This window comes from Gracilinanus agilis, chromosome 2 (assembly GCF_016433145.1).
Source record: "Gracilinanus agilis isolate LMUSP501 chromosome 2, AgileGrace, whole genome shotgun sequence".
Lineage (NCBI taxonomy): Eukaryota > Metazoa > Chordata > Mammalia > Didelphimorphia > Didelphidae > Gracilinanus > Gracilinanus agilis.
In genome coordinates this window covers 640,470,871-640,491,152 of record NC_058131.1, presented here as the reverse complement: position 1 = coordinate 640,491,152, position 20,282 = coordinate 640,470,871, and the positions used below count along the sequence as shown (strand labels likewise).

General features: G+C 37.4%; 1 pseudogene; it reads right to left on the bottom strand.

Annotated features, from left to right (window-relative positions):
* Nucleotides 1-14,703: 14,703 nt before the first annotated feature.
* On the bottom strand, nt 14,704-18,316 carry LOC123234282 (annotated as a pseudogene).
* Between the last annotated feature and the right edge of the window lie 1,966 nt (nt 18,317-20,282).

Genomic DNA, 20,282 nt, shown 5'->3' with positions numbered 1-20,282 from the left:
GAAACTGAATATGAATGAATCAAGGATTCAGCCCCAGGCTAGGAGAAAGACAGGTGAAACTCTCTCTTGCTAGGCACTGAGCTCCTTTAAGGTGATTGTTCTACAGCTCCAGTCCTGATGTGGAAGTGACCCCCTATTGGTGTTTCTAGAAGTGAGACAGGAAGGGAAATATGGCACTTCCTGTCCACAGTAATGGGGTTTATCTCTGCTGCAGCTTTTCAGAATCTTCAGGAGCTGTCACTGCTTGGCCTTAGATGGGGTAGACAAATGACCACAAAGTTCTTAGATTAAAGTCAAGGGGTTTGTTGATAAATGAGTATAGGTATAAGGGTATTGGAAAGAGGGTTAGGTAAAACCAAGAACTAACTAACAGTTTCATTCTTAAATCTAAGTTTAAGGTGTTGAAAGACTTCTTGGAATGCTCTTCAGCTGACCCAAGGGACCAGCCCTGAGTCAGAAAATAAAATGGTCTCTTTTGTTGGAAAATAAACTAATCTTTTGGAAAGGAATAGTTGGTGAATCAGATGATATTTCTATTTGTGGCCTGCAGTGATACTTTAATCCTACCTAGCCTAAGAAACTAATTCCCACATTCCTGCTCCCACTTTCCTGGGTCTCAGAAATCCCAACAGGTAGAAGGAAAAATGAGAAGTGCCCCAGCCAGGGATCTGCAAGCTCTTATATACCCTGGCTCCAACTGCCAGGTGCCATCTGCCCCTTGGCTCATGCCAAGTTCTATATTCTAACTAGGGCAAACTGCCAACTTGCCCCTGGAAAGATTATATATTACAGAAGCCACTTTGTCCTACCACTTTCTTCTACACATTAGAACTGAGGCCAAAAAAGGAAAGTGTCTTGCCCTTAAAACACAACATTCAGTTATTCAGAGATAGTACCAAGATTCAAACCAATGTCCTCTGACTCCAGATCTCTCTTTCTGCTGTACCACAGTGCATCTGTAAGGTAATGAATTAAATTGGATTCAGTTGGATGGAACTAAATTCTCCTTTTGACAATGACTTAAGTAGGTGGATCCTACCTAAAAAAGAATGGCTTGAGTAGATAAAAGGGGAGAGGTAGCATTACTGGATGTTGTACTGGTCATAGTCTATCCCATGGCTCTGTGATTTTTCACTTTTCTATTTTCTTAAAAATCCTTACCTTTGGAAAAGTGGTCAAGGCCAGCCAATGGGGGTTAAGTGACTTGCCCAGGGTCACACAGCTAGGAAGTGTCTGAGGCCAGACTTGAAGCCAGGACTTCCTGTCTCAATCCACTGAGCCACCTGGCTCCCCACCCACCCCCATTTCTTCACTTTTCTAGAAAGGAAAAATATATTCTTCAGAGTCTTAGCAGATGACATTGTTGGCCTTGCTGACACCCTTTGCCACTACTCAGGTATCAAGTGGCCTCTGAAAAGCAACATTTTGGATACTGACCCCATTCAGCAGTTTTATTCTTGTTCTCATCCTAACTAATCATGCCTCTTTTGGCTTCCTTGTAGTCTCTCTCCCCAGTCACTGACCACTGCTGAATCAGTTGCAGTACCTGACCTATCACCCCTTTGTTTTCCTAAAGGTCTGAGCCCTCAGATCCTAATATTCACTTGGAAGCAATGGACATTCAAAGACTAGCAAGTTGACTGGCCAAGAGAGGATGAGGAAAACTAACTTGCTTTCCTCCTTCCACTGGCACTGTGAGGGCTTTATTGGTATTATATTTTGAGTTTAATAAGGAGCCATCACTGTTGTGGCCTGAGGGCTCCTATTGCATTTCAGCCTACTTTGGATTTGCTTTGGTTTTTTGTTTTTTGTTTGTTTTTGTTTTCTGAAGGCAGATCTCAAGAAGTCATTGGATCCCAGCCTGTAAAAAACAAATCTAATACTTTCTCCTGTGATGAAATGGCCAGATATGAGGTTAGTTACACAATCACAGCTTCCCTGGGCTTTTTGTGTGTGGCCAGATGCACTCAGGAATATTAGCTTTTGGAGACAGGAATGTCTGCTCTTACAGTTAGAAGTAGAATCAATCCTCAGGGGCCTTTCCTGTAAATCAAATTATAGTGGTAAAAAATTCTATATTCCCTGTCCACTGTTCTAAGGAGGAGATTTTCTCTCTCTTGCTGAGGGTATTGCTATTTGGCCAAATTCTTGTATTATTCAGGAGTCAAGAATAGTTAGGTATGTGGACTTGTGTGGAGCAAATAAGGATTTGATTCAAGCGCATTTTTGAAAATGTTGTCCTCAGGTTTTATAGTCAAGCTTCAATATCCTTTTACAAAGTGGGTAATTCAAAATAAAGAGTTTCATCTTTTAATGTGCTTTTAAGTATGAAGTTTCCTATTTACTCTTCTATTCTTTGTCTTCATGTCATGGAAGCCTTGAGAAAGATTCTATGAATCAGAGACTATAATAGGAGTGAAGAGACCTAAATTCTAATCCTGAATCTGTGTTTTTATGCAAGTCATCTTATCTCTGAGCTTCAGTTTCTTCCTCTGTAAAATGAGGGAAAAAATGATTTTATCTCTAAGTTCCCTTCCTGTTCCAATAGACTTAACAATACCAACAGCTAACATTTATATGATGCTGTAAGGTTAAAAAAGTGATTTTAATATATTTTCTCATTAGATCCCTGTAAGGCAGGTGTATATCATCCCAACTTTATGATGAGGAAACTGAAGTTAAGAATGATTGCAATCTTCCAGGGCCACGTAAATAGAAAGTGTCCAAAGCAGAATTCACACTTGGGTCTTCTTGACTTGTAGTCCAGGACCCTATCCATTTTATCCTATAGTCTTTTAAGTTGCAAATATAATATGATTCAATGTTTTTTCCTGGAAAATCTGCAATGTCCCAGACTTTCCAGCTTCTAACAATGCTAAGAAAAACACTATTGCTTCTAACTTTACCTGGAGGCCATCCAGATTCCCAGGACATCAGCCATAGGATCTCATATGAACTTACACATGAATTCGAGTATATATGATGGGCAATCCACACCCAGAAAATAAAGGCAGAAAAATTCATAAAGTAAAAAATTTTAATTAAAAGCTAATCCATGCTCTTTTCCTAAGCCCCATAAAGTCTCAAAGCAGTTCACCCAATTATGCTCATTCTCACTTGGAGAAGTATTAGTGTGAATCATTACATTGTTTTGCCACAAATATTAGCTCTCACATCAGCCTTTGTCTGGAGTTCTCGCTTGCAACAAGTTGTGTCCATGCTAGAAAGTTGCTTCTCTTCGCTTCATTAAGGCCATTTATTTATTAGTGATGGCCCCAAAATACAAAAGTAGTGAAACTGGGATTTTTGATAAACCTAAGAAAAGTTGTAAAGTGCCTAGATATACTTGTATAAGAAATACTTATTAAATAATGGGGCTCACTAATATGTGTGATTTTCAATTTATGCAATGGGTCTTGTAACACATTGGTAACATAAATCAAGGTCCTACTCTATTTATAAAGAGAAGGCTAATTAACTAGAATATTGTGTAGGATTGCTGAAGGTCAGGGTATTAGCACAACTGAAATTGGATAGCTTGGTGGCTAATGAGTTTGAGAAGAGTGGTGTTAATGTAGGCTGTGTTATTTCCTAGTAATTGTCAGGTAACTAGATTACTCTCAAAAGATATGGCCATGACAGTGATACTGGTAGTTTACCATTTTTCTGATTATCTTTCCCTGTCCTAAAATATTTATTCCAGATCTAAATGACTCCATTGTTCCACATTTTTCCTGTTCAAATTTTTTAAAAAGTTTATAAAAGGGACCCCATTTTAGATTGGGCAACGCTATATGGAAAAATAATCATTGAAAGTTCTTCCTATGACTAAGACAAAGGGAAAGGGCAGGAAGATTCTGCTCATTTTACAGATGAGGAAACTGAGGTTTAGACAGGTTTAATGAGGTCCTAAGTGGCATAGCTGGGATTTGAACCGTGGATCCCTGATTCCAAATATAGTGCTCATTTCCAAATAACATATAACTTTATTCTGAATTTGAACTTATAAATACATTTGAATCTCATGTCTTGTATTTCTTCTTAAAGATTCAGTTGTTATGCTCTAAGGCATGACATTTAATAAAGCTTATGGAATGTATGAAATTGGAGAAAGGATTCACAGGGGAAATAAAAATAGGAATTGAGGTAAGTCTTGAAGGGTTAATTTGATTTACACACATGTAAGGCAAAATGGACAATAAAAATATATGATACTTATATTTAATATGAAATCAGAGGACTACACACTATAAGGAAAGAATAAGGAGATTCAGAGAGGAGAAATGAAAAGAAAATAATTATTAGTCATGTGCTTGATTCTAGAGATGTTTACTAAGTGATAGGTTGGGGAGGGTAGTTAACATGTCTAAGACATAAATTAAATAAAAGCTTCTAATGCAATATATATGAAGTGACTTTGGAAATTGTGATACATGTAAAAACTCAAGATTTTGCAGTTATTGGTTCATTTCTGGTTGTTACAATTTAGAAATGACATTAATAGTATCACAACCAAAGAGGGTTAATAGAATAGTAAAGGGTCTGGAATTCATGTCATACATACATCTAACTGGATGATGTGAGGATGAAGAAGAGTCTTGAAAGAAATATGGTACCTGTCTTCAAGTATTTGAAGGACAGTTAATATGGAAGAAAGTTTAGATTGTTTTTGTTTTTGTTTTTGCTTGGCCCCAAGGAGGAAAAATAGAAGCAATAAGTAGAAATTTCATAAAAGTAATTTAAGGCTTGAGGTTAAGAAAAATCTTTCTGACAATTACCTCTATCTAAAAATGTAAAGGGAAAAGCAGTGGGTTCCTCTGAAATAAAATTCTTCAAGTGGATGCTGTATTACCACTGGACAGGGATGTCAAGAGGGAATTCCTGTTCAGATATGGATTGAACTAGATGGTCCCTAAGGACCTTCCCAGCTCTGAAAGGGGAAGGGTGACAGATGACATATAATAGCTATTGAGCTTGTGTGCCATCTGAATAAAAAAGAGAAAAAATGATTCATCTCTTTTATGAACTTCTCTAGCAAATGACAGAATTATAATATCTATCCAGAAAAATCCAGAAAGACTTATGTGCACTGATGCAAAGTAAAGTGAACAAAACCAGTACATTATACACAGTAGCACCCAATGTCATAATGTGATCATCTGTGAAAGACTTAGCTGACCTGCTCAAGACAATAATCCAAGACAATTCAAAAGCTCTCATGATGAAAAATGCTATCCACCTCCAGAGAGAGAGAACTGTTCACCTTAGGACAAATTGAAGCATTTTTTTTCATTCTATTTTTCTTGCTTTTGGGTGTGTATATTTTTACAACATGGATAATATGAAGATATGCTTTGCATGAGTTCACCTATATAATTGATATCATATTGCTTACCTTCTCAATGGATTGGGGAGAGGTAGGTGGGAGGAAAAGACTTTGAATCTCAAAATTAAAAAAAATAAATATGAAAAAAATTTAAGTGTAATTGGTAAGTAATGAAATAAAAATATGATTAAAATAAAGTTGGTTAGAATACAATTTTTTAATTAAAAATTTACACAAATAGAATATTTGCTATATGATTTCTACATGTAAAATCTATATCAGATTACTTAATGTCTGAGGACAGGTAACGAAGGTAAGGAAGAAGGAAAGGTCAAAAGAGAGAGAATTTAGAACTCAAAACAAAAAAAATGTAGGGTAGCTAGGTGACTCAGTGGATAGAGAGCAGGGCCTGCCTGAGGACAGAAGGCCATGGGTTCAAACCTGACCTCAGACACTTCTAGCTATATGATCTTGGGCAAGTCACTTAACCCCAACTACCTAGACCTTACCACTCTTCTGCCTTACAACCAACACTTAATATCAATTCTAAGACAAAACATAGGGTTAGAATTAAGGACGGAGACAGTGAGGTAACTCAGTGGGTTTAGAGCCAGACCTACAAATGGAAGGTCCTGGGTTCAAATCTGATCTTAGAGTTCCTTGCTATGTGACCATGGAGAAGTCACTTAACTGACTTAAGAGCCCTTAATGCTCTTCCACCTTGGAATCAACCATATTGATTCTAAGACAGAAGGCATGGGTTTCTATTAAAAAATAATGTAATGTTTAAAATTGTTTTTACATGTGATAGGGGGAAAATAAAATGTTATTTTTTTAAAAAGAGCATATGCTATATACAGTACATTTATTTTGAGTGCTCATAGATTTTAACACAGGAGAGCTAAGTAGGGTTCTCGGACTTGTATGGTCACCACAATGTCTAATCCAAAAAAGAGAATCTGGAAACTTCACAATTTAGGGAATCACTTCCATTTAGATGCCTTCCCAGATAAACTCAGTAACATTGGTAAACAACGGTTGAGCTTATGTATCTTTGCAGAATCTTGGATTGGTCTTATTAGTCAGAAGATTGTTGAATTGAAGCAATTGCATCTAACAAGAAATTTTGTGTGATCTTACAATGTGTGTGAGAAACTCCTTTCTGGAGGAGAGACTTTAAGACTCTGCCTTGTTATACTAATGTAAATGTTTTTTTATACTCAATAAACAATAAGAATAGCAGATCTTGTATTTTCTGTAGTTTCAATCAATACTGTGGCTGTTAATATGCAGTGTAGAAAATCATTCATGAAACCTCGCTTTTTCTCATCTCATATTTTCAAGGATAATCTGGATAGATGTTCATTTCGTAACTCAAATGGAAAAAAATGAATAAAGATGAATTTCCAAACTGTGACATGCAGAACAATGATATTCTATTAATCCATCTCTGAGGGAATTTATCCTATAATAAAGAGTATCCATGCTTTTATCAATATTTCTCCTCGGTAGCACATCTAATCATTTCTCTCCTTTTTTAAAATTATTTTTATTATTATTTTTAAATTTATTTTTATTGATTAGTTAAGAAAAATTTTCCATGGTTACAAGATTCATGTTCTTTCCCTTCCCACCTCCCACCCTGCTCCCATAGCCCATCCGTAATTCTACTGGGTTTCACATCATCATTTCCCTCCTGAATACACTTCTTTGGAACTTCTCTGACTTCTCCACAGTGTTCATGAGTTGTCCACACTCTTTTAAGTTTCCTTTTCTTCAGCATTGCCTTCTCCCATTTGATGGAAATTTCTTGAAGGCAGGAAGTGTCTTTCTTTTGTTTCCCCCCATGTTTGTATTTCTAGCACTTAGCACAGTACCTGGCATATAGTAGGCACTTAACAAATGTTTATTAACCAATAAAAATGTTTATTGACAAAAGAAAATAAAAAAAGTTCAGATGATTATATAAATATCAATTTCATTCCCTTCTTATTAAATATAACATACTTTTAAAACAATCTACATTACAAAAATTCATAGTTTCTTCTACAATGGTCTTTTTGTATAATGAAGCTTTAAGAGGGATTAAGTTCATAAAAAATTTTAATGGTCAAAATTTCAGTAGGAAAAGGTTGCAAATTGAGGAAACCAAAAGTAAAGATGGAGAAGAAAAAAAAATCAAGTATGTTCTATTAGTGGCAACAATCCAATGAGGCTATAGTAGTTCATACACGGAATCATCAAATTTTAGATCTGGAAGGGACTTTAGATGATATTTTGTAAAAAAAAATAGTGAGCCATATTAGTTGGGAATAGATTGCCAAAAAGTTGAATGCCAAGCTAAGGGAATTAGACTTTATTTAATAGTCAATTGGGACTCATTAAAGATTTTAGAGCAGATCAGAATGACCTGATCAGACTTGAATTTTGAGAAGCTCAAAGGGATTGTTATTGCTAGTACCTAAAGACTTCTATTGAATTTTATTATAATTTGATGAGTTAGAGTGGAGAGAGAATGGAGGCAAGGAAAACCAGTTAGAAGCCTTGGCTGTCTGTATTAGAGGTTAGAAATAATAAGCAACTGAACTAGAGGGATGATGACACAAGCACAGCTGAATTAGGAATAATTTTCTTCTGAGGCAAAAACAGTTTGAGAGTGGGGAAGGTTGTGTAATACTAAATTATCCTTGTATAACTGGGGGATGGGGAAGTCCAACTCACACATATATGAGGGTTTGAGAGAAGACAGACTCCTAGAAAGGGGTACCACTGTGATGGAATCCTGGTAGAAAATGAGGAAAGAAGGACTTCTAGTGACACACAATGAACAAATTTGGACTGGCAATCATTCTCTTAGGGAAGTACTCCCTGCTCCTATCTTCCCATACCTACATTGATATCTAGGGGCAAAACCTTTTTTGCCTCTCAGCGAATATGACTGATCAGTAGAGATATAAAGTCGAAGATTAGTCTGACCTTTATACCTCCTCTTTTCTTTCATTCATTTCAAAGGGGAACAAAGCAGGATTCCACAAGGCCAAATCCTTGGCCCTCTGCTTTTCACCACTGAAAAATCAATCTACTTTCATGACTACAAGAATCCCTTTTATAATTGCAAAAACAACTTTTTCTGGCCTGTTTTTCTTCCAAGTTTGTGTCCCACTTGAGTTTCCCTTCTCTCTACACACTAAACATTACCTTTTATAACAAAGCATGCCTACAAAAGAACTCATTGTTTTCACCAAATAGATTTTCCCTCCTTGTTTTTCTATTTCATCCATGATATTATGGTTCTCCAATCATTGAGGCTGAAAACTTTTCATTTTGCTCTCTTCTTTGTTACATGTATAAAATCCATTATCCGTTATGTTTTTTGAATCTATCAATCCCTTTCCAATGTTGCCATATCTATTCCTTTCATCTCATGTAATGCCCTTCAATATGCATGCCTCTTATCTCTATCTCACCTACAACTTATTCTAAATATTGTTGCCAGATCAGTCTTCCTGAAATGTCATTTTCATCATGACAGTCTCTTCTTCAAAAACCTTCCATAGCTTCTTGATGCCTACAAAATAAAATCCAAATTCTTCAGCCTACTGTTTAAAGTCTTTCATAAATTCATTATAACCTAGCTTTCAAACTTTATCTCCTACTAGTCTATAACAAAAATTCTTTGCTCAATCTGGACTGTCCTACCCACTTTTCCTGAAATGCTATATACATTCTACCTTATTTTACTTTACATCTCATTTAGCTTTATGCTTTTCTCAAGGCATAGATAATGTTTCACCTCTTCCATGAAACCTGCATTGTGAACTTTCTCCCATTCTGATTTTTTCTCTTCCTAACTCCTTGAGCAGTTTCTGTCCACATGCAACATTTAGTACTTGTCAGTGGCTACTGCTTTCTAATGTTATTTTTACATGGGTTGTTTTTTTTTTAAACCCTTGTACTTCGGTGTATTGTCTCATAGGTAGAAGATTGGTAAGGGTGGGCAATGGGGGTCAAGTGACTTGCCCAGGGTCACACAGCTGGAAAGTGGCTGAGGCCGGGTTTGAACCTAGGACCTCCTGTCTCTAGGCCTGACTCTCACTCCACTGAGCTACCCAGCTGCCCCTTACATGGGTTGTTTTAAAACTAGGTTTTCACTTTTTTTGATATTAGGAATCATTTATTATGTAAGGAAGTCAGTAATTAAAGGTGAACGTAAGCCTATCTTTAAAATATTTCATTTAAGAAACAAATAAAAACATTGCTAATATTCTATTGAAGAGTCTCTGAATAATGCAGTAAGGCACAATAAAATAAGAACCTTCTTCAATGATCCTGATTATTACTATCCATCACAATATACAACAGAGACACATACTCATCAAAGGTGTTCACCAGTGTCTGCGAGGAGACCCAACATATAGTCCACATGGAATATACATTTCATATAGTATATGAAGATAAGAGCTCCCCCAGACATTCCTATTTGCTATTGTCATTCTGCTGACTGCATTAAGTCCTGAAAAAGTCCAGACCCTTCTGAATGAGATCCATAATCACTGAAAAGAGTTGAGATTCATCATCTCAGAAGAAACTCAATGGATGAATAATGTTCATTGTCCAGAATATGGCATACAGTTTGATGGGCAATTTATAGAACTTACTATTTATTAGCGTATGCCTACTGGATAGCCATTACAAAAGAATAGTGACCTGAAAAGAAAGAGTGGAATGGATTGTGTTTAGGAAGTTGCAAATATTGTTTGATGCCCTTCTCCCTGAAAAAATAACTTTCTCTAAAAACCAATATTCTTTGAGTGGTTTTGTAACTGTTACGAATCATGGAAACCTTCAGTTTCTCAAACTGAATCAAGCATTACCCAAAGGATAATGGCAAATCTCATGATGCAACACATAAGAAATTTATGATGGAAAACCAAAATGAGTTGGCCACACAAGAGTGAGGTACAATGAATAGACAAGCAATATGCTTCATTGGTAGCCATTAAATATCAAGACAATGCAAGGAAGTGCTCTAGAATATTGGATAGATGTCCTATCATAAACTTTTTGGAAGGCACAGGTGAAACTCATATGGGAAATCGATACTGTGAAAAAAAGATTATAGCAAGGATTAGTAAATCACGGGTTCAAATACCACTTCTTCAATTTTTGAAGTATTAGCCAGCCATTGATTTTTGGTCTAAATGTTTTAGGTGAAAAATGCTTTGAAAGCCTTAAAATGATGAATAAAAACTTAAAAAAAGCCTTAAAAAGCCTTTGTTATCATTAAGTAGCTATAATTCCGATATCTAAACCAAAGATCTGTTACATCATCTATGTGGCTATTTCCTCCACTCGTATAAACAACAATCTCTCTATAACTTAGATTTTCTGTTTGGTCATTTTTCAGTCATGTCTAACTTTTTATAACACTTGGAGTTTCCTTGGCAAAGATATTTGAATGGTTTGCCATTTTCTTTTCCAGATCATTTTACAGATGAGGAGACTAAGGAAAACAGGGTTAATTAACTTGCTCAGTTACATGTGTCTAAAGCCATCTTTGAATTCATGAAGATGAGCCTTATTGACTGTAGGCCTGACACTGTCCTATACCCATATAACTACTCATACTTTAAAGAGATGATTAAATATTAAGAGATTTTTAAAGTAATACAAATGTGCCAAGCACAATGACCAGTGCTAGGAATACAAATGCTTACATTCTAATACAGCACCAAAGGAGAGAGAGAGAGAGAGAGAGAGAGAGAGAGAGAGAGAGAGAGAGAGTTTGCATGGAAGCAATAGTTTGGAACTAGTGGTATAATGGGGAAAACCAGGAGAGTTACTAAAATATTATTTTGTGGGCTCAATGGGGTATGAGGGAGACCGGAATGACAGAAGGCAGGACCAAACAATAGGGAGACTGGGTTTAACTGCTAAGGAGGTATCTGTTAACAGAAGTCGCCCTATCTGTCACTCTGCACCATCTAGGCAAGGCCTAAGGAAACTAGCAGAGGCAAGAGTTTATAACAATTTTAATTAAGGAAACTATGGTAAAGGATGAGAATAGGGGTTTTTACACTTTCAGACTAAGGGCAAACCACAGGGTCAAGGGAGGGACCTTTTCTACACTCAACTAAGACCTAAGCAAGACAGGGCCCAGAGAATAGCAGGACTGAAGTGGGAATCCTCACAGCAGAGTCCAGACTCACTCCAGTGCTATATCCTCCACCAGAACCACTAGCTGTACTTCTTCAGGTGGGTAGATTCTGGTAGCTAATCCAGCCCAAGTTAACCTGCAACTCAGGTTGGGATTAATAGTCTGTACCAAAATCTCCCACAAGTAGATGTCAGTCTTCCTTCAGGATCTCTGGAAATCTGAGGTCTCCTAGGGTCAGTTGCAACTTGTCACAACCACCATGGAGTCTGTCCCCGAGAGCAAGCCACTTCCTGCTTCCCCATTCCATATGGAATTCTCCAGCCCTTCCTGTTAGGTCTCCTAAATGATTACTAAGTAATCTTCCTCATAACAGTGGACAGGAAGTAAAGTGGGCAGATGGCTTTGGTCAACATAAAAAGTTCACCTTTAAGACTCTGAGTCTATAGGGCAGTGTTCAAATTTCCTTTGAGGAATAAGTGAGGATGATGGTCAGAGTGGAAGCAGTATATTTTAGTGTTAGTTATAGAACTAGATTATCTCTATTTACAGTTCTATGTCTATCTAGCTGTCCCTTTTTCTGTCTCTCTGGCCTTGTCTATCTCTTTCTCTGAGAAATTATTTTTTATACTGTAAGCACTCAACAAAACATTTGCTGGTTTGCTGATGACAGGAGGAAAAAGAGGCAAATCAATCTGTCAATAGAATAAAGGAAAGAAATAAAAGTGTTCTTTCTTTAGAAGCATTAAGACCCTAGAGCAACATAAGTGGCTGAACAGAGTTATTTAAGAAAATGTTTTCATCTTTACTGTCCTGATAATTGCATATGTAGCCATAGGAAGAGACAATTCTTGGGCTCATTATTTCCCACTGACAATTTTCCGTTTCTGGCTCTTCAGGGTGCAAATGCTTGTTTTCCAGAGCTATAGAAGGGATAACATTTTTCCTCCACTGTTCCTATGTGTATATGTGGGGAGTGGGGGGAGGGTTTAATGGGGGAATGTGCGGGGGAGATGAATTCGCCTACTTCAGAGGACTTCCCTCTGTGCATTTACTCAGTCAGGCTTCTGACTCATAAATTAGAGAATTCAACTGAATTATTTAATGGAAAAACTTTTCTTCTTGATTTTAATAACTATTTTTAAAGAACTGATGATTTTTCTTATAAGATTAGCTAATTCAAAGGAAAAGGGTTGGCATAGACATCATTGGTGTTGTACTGATAATAAGGATGTGGGAACATTTTTTAAACCATTTCCAAGTTATTTATGTATAGGGACATGGTAAGTATTTTTCCAAATTAATTTAGAGTATTTTGCTTGGCAATGAAGATTTCTTTTTAATGTGCTGCTGAGTTTCATTTGCAGATAGTGATAAATTTCTCATTCTCATGTCTACAATGGCATGAAGCTGTGATTGTTTTTACTGTTTCAGAAGCTAGTCTCCCAAGTGTCGAGCTCATTCTCTGATAGTAAAGTAGAAGCATATATTGCTTCTAAACTTTCTTACTCTGGTATCATCTCCATAATGTAGTTGCTGAAGGGCACTACAACTTTTTATGGGGCTATTTTTAAATAGACTTTATTATCCAGTACAAGAATTGAATTTCCACTCATTCATAGGACTGACAAAGTGCAATATTTTATTGACTTCTCTCCCTGTGAACAAATTCAAGTATTCAAAATGCCCAGATTTATACAGTAGGTTAAAAGATACTTTAAAAACTGCTTCTTCTTTCACTATAATTTGACTCCTTATTTTTTGGAAAGGTGTATTGTATACTCTTTCTTCTTTTGAATTTAGTTGACTTCTTCAATGGTGAATCTAGAAGTAGCACCTCTAGATAGGGATGCTCCACCTGCTAGGAAACTCCTGGCACACTTCTTGCTCTCTAATATAGCTTAGTAATGATGGGGTTGTAGACTTTTTCGATTCTTTCTGCTGATGCTCAGATTATTTTCTCTCAAAGTATGATTCTTATCCAGTCAGTTAGTTATTTCATTACATTTTTGAAGAATCTTCTGTTTGTCTTCAGCACTATTTTTGTCATGGAATTTCTCATCCTCTAGGGTAGCCTTCATTGAAGTTGAACAAATAAGATTCAAGGAATTCTTGGAAGACACCTTGTCTTTCTGTTTCTTAGTTTCATTCCTGTGTTCCTCCGCCTCCCAGACCACATGCTCAATGTGTTTTTTGCTCAGATAACCTCCCAACCTGGGGATGATGATCTTATTTTCTTTTCCAATGTGCTTAACCACAGCATAAACATTGAGGATGCCATTTGTAACAATATAAAATGTCACCTGAAACTGAGGAACACCTGTGGGGGCAGGAGACAATCCTGTGAGCTCAAACTTGCCAAGCAGGTTGTTATCATTTGTCATTGCTTTCTCACCTTCAAAAATCTGAATAAGTACACCAGGTAGGTGGCAAAGGTCTGCATCTACTTGTAGGTGTGGGGTGTAATAAGGGAATAAAGCAAGTGGATGGGGTTTGTGGGTCCCTAACTCAGTAGATGGGAAAGGAGGGTACAATAGTGGAGGTAATAGATTGAGGTGGCAGAAGAGATGATGAGGTAGTTGGGCAGGCAGCTGCAACAGGGAGACACAGACTGGGTACACAGGCTTGAGACAGAGGACACTGAAGGGAAACAGGCTGAACCCTTCAGGTAGGAAGGGCACTTCTACAGACAAAGGTTGGAGCCACTCAGAAATGGTTTGAAACTAACTAGAGGGCTTCCTAGTCAGTTTCTCAGGTTCACAAAGGAAGAGTCCCGAGGCTCTTCCCTGTCTGTGAAATAGACGGGCTTCTCAGAGGAAGTATAGAGATCACCACTTCCTCCAAGATGGACGCCTCCAACTCTCCTCAGGACCCAGAGAGAAATTATTCCTTTCTCTCCTTATCCCTCTTTTATCATTCAACCAATGATTTACCAAAAGATTTGACTATGTGGAAAACTAAGTCTTCAAAGTTTGATTGCTCAGGGAGATCCAGAGGAATTAGCTAAGCTACAAAATCTCAGGAGAAAAGGCACAGAATCAAGGCCAGGTTTCAGCCCAAAGACTGAGCTCAATTGACCCTTCTGCTCTGACCAAGCGTCCAGGATCAATTGCCGCTAGTCAGGGTTCCAAACACTCTCAACTGCCAGAAATTCTGCAGTTAGCCTTTTGCCGGGTTGATTGTACCTCTGCACTACAAGGGGCATTACATTTGATAGGAAATATCATAACTTTATCACAGTTTTAATTCTAAAGAAAAGAGGAGTGACACCAAACAGCAGTCAAACCTGCACATTCTCAAATAATTTATCTTCAGACAAGATGGCAGCCTGGACAGCTGCACCATAGGATACTCTTGTTGAGCTCCCTGCCATTGAAGAAACCTTACAAAACCTTCTGAATTTGGGGTATCTAAGTGGAAATCACCCACCAAGATGATGTATTTATCTAGCTTAGCATCTCTTGGGGCCTTTTCCACAGGTTCCAGTGCACCATCAAAGAAATTGTCAGCATTCAGTTCTTCAAAATGGGCACAACTGATAGAGGCATAGAAATCAGTATTTTCTCTTTTTTTGAACTTGGAAAATTTTATTTAATTAATTAATTTAAAATATTCTGACATGGCTACAAGATTCATGTTCTTTCCCTCCCCTCCCCAACCCCACTCCCATAACCAATGCTCAAATCCACTGGGTTTTACATGTGTCATTGATCAAGACCTATTTCCATATTAATAATATGGAAACTAATATGTATATCATATCCCCAACAACCCATGTGATCAAGCAGTTGTTTTTCTTCTGTGTTTTTGCTCCCACAGTTCTTTCTCTGGATGTGGATAGTGTTCTTTTTCATAAGTCCCTCAGCTTTGTCCTGGATCATTGCATTGCTGCTAGTAGAGAAGTCTATTTCATTCAATTGTACCACAGTGTATCAGTCTCTGTGTACAATGTTCTCTTGGTTCTGCTCCTTTCACTCTGCATCAATTTCTGAAGGTCATTTCAGTTCACATGGAATTCCTCCAGTTCGTTATTCCTTTGAGCACAATAGTATTCCATCACCAACAGATACCACAGTTTGTTCAACCATTCCCCAATCAAAGGGCATCCCCTCATTTTCCAATTTTTTTGCCACCACAAAGAGTGTGGCTATACACATTTTTGCACAAGTCTTTTTCCCTATGATCTCTTTGGGGTATAAACCCAGCAGTGGTATGGCTAGATCAAAAGGCAGACAGTCTCTTAGTGCCCTTTGGGTATAGTATAAATCAATATTTTCATAAAAGGAGTCAATCTCAGTTCTGATCTGGGTCTTGGAAGAGAGGGTGCACTTTGCACATTAACAAGCAATGTGCAGATGGCAGACAGTCCTCTTGTTTTCGCTGATATCCTTCTTGTAATTTTGTTTGAACTTGGTAATTAAATGGTTGCCTGTGCAGTTGTCAAAGTCCTCCCCACCCAACCGTGTGTGTGTCCCCACCTGTGGACTTAATTTTAAAGATACTACTTTTTTTTTAAACCCTTACCTTCCATCTTGAAGTCAATATTAGGTATTGGCTCCAAGGCAAAAGAGTGGTAAGGGCTAGACAATGAAGGTCAAGTGACTTGCCCAGGGTCACACAGATAGGAAGTGTCTGAGGCCAGATTTGAACCTAGATCTCCCATCTCTAGACCTGGCTCTCAATATACTGAGCCACCCAGTTGCCCTCAAAGATTCCACTTTCAAAGGCAAGAATGGAAAAAATGAAAATACCATCTCCAAAATCAAAGATGAAACTTCTCTTGGCACCAACGTTTTTTCCAAGTCATAAGCAATAGCAGCAGGAGTTGGCTCATTGAACATTCAAAGCAAATTGAGACCAGTGATAATTCTGAACTCCTTGGTGGTCTGACACTGAGAATTATCAAAGTTGACTGTTGCTGGGATGACAACATTTGTGACAGTCTTCCAAAGGTAATTCTAGCAGTTTTTTTTTTTCATCTTGGTCAAGATCATAGAAGATATTCCCTCTGGATAGAAACATTGGGTCTCCCTTTTGTCCTCCACTTGGACTAGGCATTCCTGCATCATACATCACTGTCAAAGGTATTTCAATGTGCTATTGTCTGACTGTACAATTGTATCATCAAATCTGTGACCATTTAGACATTTGGGGTCAAAATTTTTGTTGGCTGAGGTTCATTGCAATTTGATTCTTCACATCTTTGCCAATTAAACATTCTATGTCAATGAAGGTGATGTAGCTTGGGGTCATCTTATTTCTTTTGCCATTAGCAATGATCTCTACTTTCCCATGTTGGAAGACTCCCAAATAAGAGTAAGTTTTGTCAAGAATAATGCCAACTACAGGTCCCTTTGATATGGTTGCTGGGTCATCAGGAGTTTTAGCTGAATGCTTTGGAGAAAGAAGGGGGCTGCTGCTGAACTGAGAAGACCTCACTATAAATTCTTAGACAATATGCAGGGAATGGGTAGATGAATTGTGGATTTTAAGATTTCTAAATTCCTATTAGAATTTCTACTTGGTTGTCTCATAGCTATCCCTCAATCAAAAAGTACTTATCAAGTGCTTCTGTATAGGGATATATACTGACAAATCAAAGACAAAAATGAAACAGGCCCCTTCCTCAAGGAGATTATATTCTATCAGGAGAAACCACACATATACATATAAGCAGATATAAAATATGTGCAGACAAAACTCTTAAGGGCTCTTTGATAATATAGGTAAATATTAACCTTAGGGGTCTTAAGACAGTACAGAATGAAAAACATTGAATTAAGATTTAGAAGACTGGTAATATTTTCCAGATTCTTTCACTGTTTGTATGACTTTGGAGCGGCCAAGTCAATTTCTCTAAGCCTCAGTCTCAGATCTGAAAAGTCAATGATTTTATGGTCATTACTGTTGTTATTGTGCAATCTCCTAATTTTGTAATGAAGAAAGTTAAGACTCTGGTAAGAGAAATGGAAGAGAAATGTCCAACATCACTTGAGTGTTGGTTTTTCAATCCTTAGTTTTTATGTCTGAAACACAAGTTATTTTATCTATTGTTGTTGCTATTCAGTTGTTTAGTTGCATCCAAGTCTTCATGACCTCATGTATTTTACTGCCAATGGAATTCTCTTCGCAAAGATCCTGGAATTGTTTGCCATTTCCTTTTCCAATGAAGTAAGGCAAATAGGGTCTTTTTATATATTTTATTTATTTATTAAGGCTTAGATTCATACAGCTAGCAATTGTATGAAACCAGATTTGAACTCAGGTCTTTCTGACTCCAGGCCCAGTGTTCCATCAACTGATTCACCTAGCTGCCCCATATTTTAGTCTACCTACCATTAGCATAGCCAGATATAATGGTTCAGAAGATAATAAATTAAGAGGGCTTCGTTAAAAAATGTGGGCTTCTGAGCCTATATCTTATACCTAGATCACTGTTTGGCATAGTAATTTACTATAAGGCACCTTAATGATCTTTCATTTAGGAGAGAATTAACCCAGTTTTGAAAGGAAAATCAAAACTTAAAGAAATTTTTCTTCTCCATTTTGTTTGTCATTTCAATATTTGAAATGATGCTGATGAAGACTTCAGTAGAACACAGTTTCAAAGTAAAGACACTGGTGATGGCCATATTCCTTCTAGAATTCTCTCTAATATCCTTAACATAATTACATTCAAATCTCACCTTTCTCCTCATTTGTGCTTCCTTAGTAAAAGATGTGCTTCTGGAATGGCTTAACTTGACAGTTTCTCTGTAGATGACAAGAAAAGAGGCTACTGGCTCCTGCTGAGTTAGCTTGGGGAAAAAGGAAGTATCACTGAACTGAATAACCATGCTGGCCTTTGCTTTTGCTAGTTACTAAAGAAAAATGTTCCTGCTGAGGCCCTGGAGCAGAGGTAAAGGAATTCATAACTTCTTTTTCAACCACTGGTTTCCTCCTGGTGGGCAGAAGCCCCTGTGCTCTCTGAATCTGCCTGTGCCATCCGTAGGCAATGTCACTGACCAGACCATTGATTAGGATCTCAGAGTGAGATAGTACATTTTCATCTGTGAAACGTAGAATGCATGAATGAACATTTACGAGAAGGTTTGATGGTGTCAGCCAACTTTCCACTGGATGATTTTGAAGTTTAGAATGACAGGCCTCCTGAGTTAAAAGAGATCCAGAATTGATTTAGGTATAGAGCAATGCTGAAATAGTGAAATCACTCTGTATACTGTAAAGTATATTACAGATGCAAACTCTTATTTATAGTATAGAAGAAGTAGCATGGATGGAACCTCTGGCTCAAATTCCCAAGCTCCAAGTTTACAGGAACTATACTTAAGCTTAAGAGCTGGGTCAAAAATACTTAAATAATTATTTGGTTCATTATCCTTCTCCCTAGAGTTTACTATGGGAAAGTCTCTAAATATAATTCATGCCTACACTTCCATGTATAGGGTCAAGAAGGCCTTGTAAATACCATCAAATACCGTAAGTAACAATTCAAATACTTGATATAAGACAGACTTTTTTTTCCCCTCAGAGACCATGCATAAAATGCAAAAGACTCATGAGCATTCTTATGTAAATACAGATGACATATAGGGAGACTCATAATAGCCTATAAATAATCAACATAGTTATTCTTCCTCTCTGTTGAATTTTATTTTTCCCCCAAGGTCTTAAAGTCTTCCACACCAATATCACTTCTCTGGGGGATACATAACATTCTGAAGAACCTAAACTTATGGCTGCTAAACAAGCAATATTCCCACTGTTGAAAATTATTAATGAATTGAATTGGAATATTTTGTGAAATAATTTTCTCTTTAACCCCCTTCCATGCTGAAAAACCATCTGATTTTAAGCGGAAGCTACAAATAGTTTCTTCCTCATGATAAGAAACTGGCTTGGGTGCTCCCTTTTCTTGAGATCTTTGTTGAGGATAACAGGATTTGGGGCAGGACCAAGCAGCCATTTGACTCATTTGAAAGATTAAGTAAAGTCAGCAAGCTCTGGCCACCATGCCCTAGGCAGCCATGATGACTAAGACATGGGGGAGGGGGGAAGAAGGAAAGGGCTTCTTGGTGTCCCTGAGGCTCATCTCTTCCTGTGATGAAGTAATAAGGCAGGGTCTTGAGGTCCACTTTATCAGTAACAACTTTCCAATCAGAAATGTTTTGGAAAGATATTGAGTTGTGATATTACAAGAACTTTATATTGGCCTGCACCTTGGAACTCAGTCTCTTTTGCCTCTCTCTTTGGCTGTCCTGTTGCTCTCTTGCCCTGCTTGTATTCCTTGATGTCCATTCAGATTATGGAGGGAATCTACAGGTTAGTTTAAATTTTCTTGAACAGCTGATTAATAAACAAACTTAAAAATTAGGAAATGCTGCCTCTTGAGAATTCAGTTGTTATACCACATACCAGTAAATCCTCCACAGAGACCCATGCATTCAGCCTTAAAGTACTATTCCTAACAAGTTCCCACCATCTGAACAACTACAATTATTAAGAGAAGGGTAATATTCCATGTCTTTTGTTTTGTCTCTTGAATTGGAAAATTCATTTTTACTTCTCTGAGTAAAGAGGGAAATAAGGAGAAGGAACTTAGAAATTTAGAACATCCGAACTCTTTTCTTAGACTAAAGCATACCTAGTTCAACATATGCTTCTGTTGCTCTTGAGAGTAGGGAGACCTCATTACCTGTTGATCTTCTAGGATCTTTCTGGAAGAAAATAGAAAAGGGAAACAAACCTAGTCCCCAAAGAAAATTCTCATTTAGAAACAAAGGTGATTACAGAGCCCATCTT